Source organism: Aegilops tauschii, chromosome 7 (assembly GCF_002575655.3).
Source record: "Aegilops tauschii subsp. strangulata cultivar AL8/78 chromosome 7, Aet v6.0, whole genome shotgun sequence".
Classification (NCBI taxonomy): Eukaryota; Viridiplantae; Streptophyta; class Magnoliopsida; order Poales; family Poaceae; genus Aegilops; species Aegilops tauschii.
In genome coordinates, this window is record NC_053041.3 from 55,673,770 (window position 1) to 55,676,976 (window position 3,207).

The window sequence follows — 3,207 nt, forward strand, 5'->3', positions numbered from 1 at the left end:
GGAGGTGGTGCATCGTCGTGTCAGGGAGGAGGACGAGCACGTCCATCGCTACATGGCTGCTATGGACGTCAGGTTCTCCAATACCTGGCAGGTTCTTTGGGCAGATGACCGGAGATATGATCCTGTGATGGTTCCTTGTCTTTGGGTGTCCACCACCCGCGCCCCAGGAACCGCGAGTGGCCTAGATTCTTCTATAGTATTCGATCTTTATTAGCTACCTAGCCAGTGATGTATTCGAGATTATATATTATTTGAGATGATGTATTCGAGATTATATATTATTCGAGACGATGTATTCGAGATTATATATTATTCGAGACGATGGATTCGAGATTATATATTATTCAAGACGATGTATTCGAGATTATATATTATTCGAGACGATGTATTCGAGATTATATACTATTCGAGACGATGCATATTATGTACTATATGATTCAGTTTTTCCTTATTGATTGCATCCATGCATTGTAATTTGAATACTAAATTGTTTTATATTTCTTCTGTATTAGTTAAATAAAAGCTATGGCGGACAATACCGGCAGAGAGGGAGAAGAGGCCCTGTTCGAGATCATACGCAGCCCTAGCAGGCCAGATGATCTGAATGAAGCAAATGACGGCTCCCAATATTTGAACAATACCGGGGAGGGTGATGATAAGATATTCGATCTCGACGACCGAGCTGATGAAGTCATGAACTATGATTATGATTATGATGAGGCAGACAATGATTATGATGACGAATACAATGTTGATCTTGAAATAACAAAGACTACCGGCGAGGTATATTTATATAAGCAGGCATCTAGTGATCATCACATGTTTTTCTATTTGAAGATATATTAACGAATCGATCTTTCTTCTTTCAGCCCTCCGGATCAAGCAAATCTGCTTCTACAGACAACAGGACAAAGCGCGGCCCGAGCAAAAAGTTGAAGGAGGGTGTAAAGTACAACATCGATTCCATCAAAGCTAGTGGCGAACCCCTCATGCCTAAGAACATTGCGAGCAAGTTCGTTCGTCAGTGCGGAGTTCTTGTGAAGGACCAACTCCCGATCTCCATTCAAGAATGGAAAGAGCCAAAAACTAAACGCCCAGATGTTACTTGGGTCGACGACAGAGCAAAGCAAAAGCTTTGGGAATCTCTGATGGAACATTTCACCCTACCAGATTATTTCACTGATGCAGATGTGCAAAAAGTCAAGGACGCTGCTCTTAAGAAGATGGCAATTGCATTCAACACCCACAAGAAAACTGTATGGGCCAACTACCTCGCTGCAGAAAGGAAGACTCCAGAATTCAAGGGAACACTAGAGAAGCAAAGAGAACACTGGCCCGCTTTCGTGAAATTCAAGGAATCAGAATTATCTAAGGAACGGTCGAGAAAAAACAAGGCCAATGCCGCAAAAAAGACGCAGTTGCATAGGCTGGGTCCAGGTGGCTACGCGGTGGCAATGCCTAAGTGGGATAAGTCTGAGCAAGAGATGGAGGATGCAGGGGTCACTCCGGTTACTAGGAGCTGGCCCCCCAGGTGCAGAACTTGGTTCTATGCGCATGGGGGGGCGTTGGACCCGAAGACAGTCCTGGTTTCGAAGAAGGCAAGTCTAAATGGAGCAGAACAAAGTTACTTGACGCCATAGAAGATGCTCGAAAGGGGGTGTTCACGCCCAACAGAGAGAACGACGAGCTTACGCGCGCCCTGGGAAATCCTGAACACCCGGGAAGAACACGAGGCAAGGGCGTTATTCCTTGGTATGAGGGCTTTTCGGAATGGAACGACGGCTACAGGACCCGTGCAAGAAAGAAGATGGAGGAGGAGAAGAAGAGGAAGCTGGAGGAGGAGCAGAGGAAGCAGGACGCGGAACGCCTTCAAGGCCTAGAATCAAGGCACGCGGACTTGGCACTCAAATTCCAGCAGCAGCAGCAGCAGCAGATCGACTCACTTAGCCAGGAAAGGGGGTCTCAGCAGCGGCAGCAGCAAGCGGATGATCATCCAGCATTGGATAGCACCGTCCCATCCATGCCGAGAAGCAGCGTTGGTTCCGCCCCGGGCGACGCACTGCTGGATACATACCCTGTGGATGACATCATAGAGAACACTAACTATGAGCTACACTACAAAATGAAGAACATATCCATGAAGGTGGCGAACGCCGTTGCTTTTACAATTACCCCCGAAGCAACCTTCCATTGCGCCCCGATTCCAGAGGGCTATGCTCGTGTCTTGGTTGATGAGGTGGTGGGCCCATATTCGGGGCTAGAGCTTGACATTCCTGGAGGTGACGACGAGCAAACACTGGGAGAGGCCATACATCGTTTCATCATATGGAAAAAGGATTGCATCATCTTTCGAAGTCCACCGACACCGCGTCTGCCGACTCCTCCTCGAAGTCCGCCATCGTGTCAGCAGACTCCCGCTCCTCCAAGTCCGCCACCGTGTCAGGCCACACCTCCTGCTTCAAGTCCGGCACAGCGTCAGGCCATACCTCCTGCTTCAAGTCCGACACCGTGTCAGGCCACACCTCCTGCTTCAAGTCCGGCACAGCGTCAGGCCACTCCTCCTGCTCCAACTAAGCCACGTCAGCCGTCTCCGCCGCCTAAGCAATCGCAGAAGAGACATGCCACAGCTATGCTGCGTAGCGGTACGAGTCGAGGTAGTACAGAAAGTACAGGCGGAGACAAGCGATATAAATATGGTCCAAGCAGCCTCGCTCCTCTTCCTCAGAGGCCTTACGACATGACCGAGGAGCAAAACGATGCAATAGTGCGGGCCGAAGTGGACACTCATTTTCGACCGAAACCGGCAACGCCGCCGAGGGACAAAGTGCCTGAGGAAAAGATTGACCACTTCATTCGTATGGCTAGACCACCAGCTCCCAAGCCTGTTGACTCAGACTATGAGCGCCAAATCAAGAAGGCACATCGGGCACAACTACAGAAAGAAGCGAGCTCGAGCCAACAAGCAGCTGTCAAAAAATGCGGGAAAACCGTTCCCCGGCTGGGAGAACAAGCGGCGCAATCGACCCCCCCCCCCCCCCCGCTTGTTGTGCCAACAACACATGAGAGTACGCGCGCCCAATATTATTGTGGGCAAACCGTTTACGTTCCCGAGCTGGGCGATGTGGTAATAACCGAGGAGCATATAATGCAGGCTGAAATGCTCAAGATCACTGTTGGACAACTCCTCGAGATCGAGCCCATGCCCCC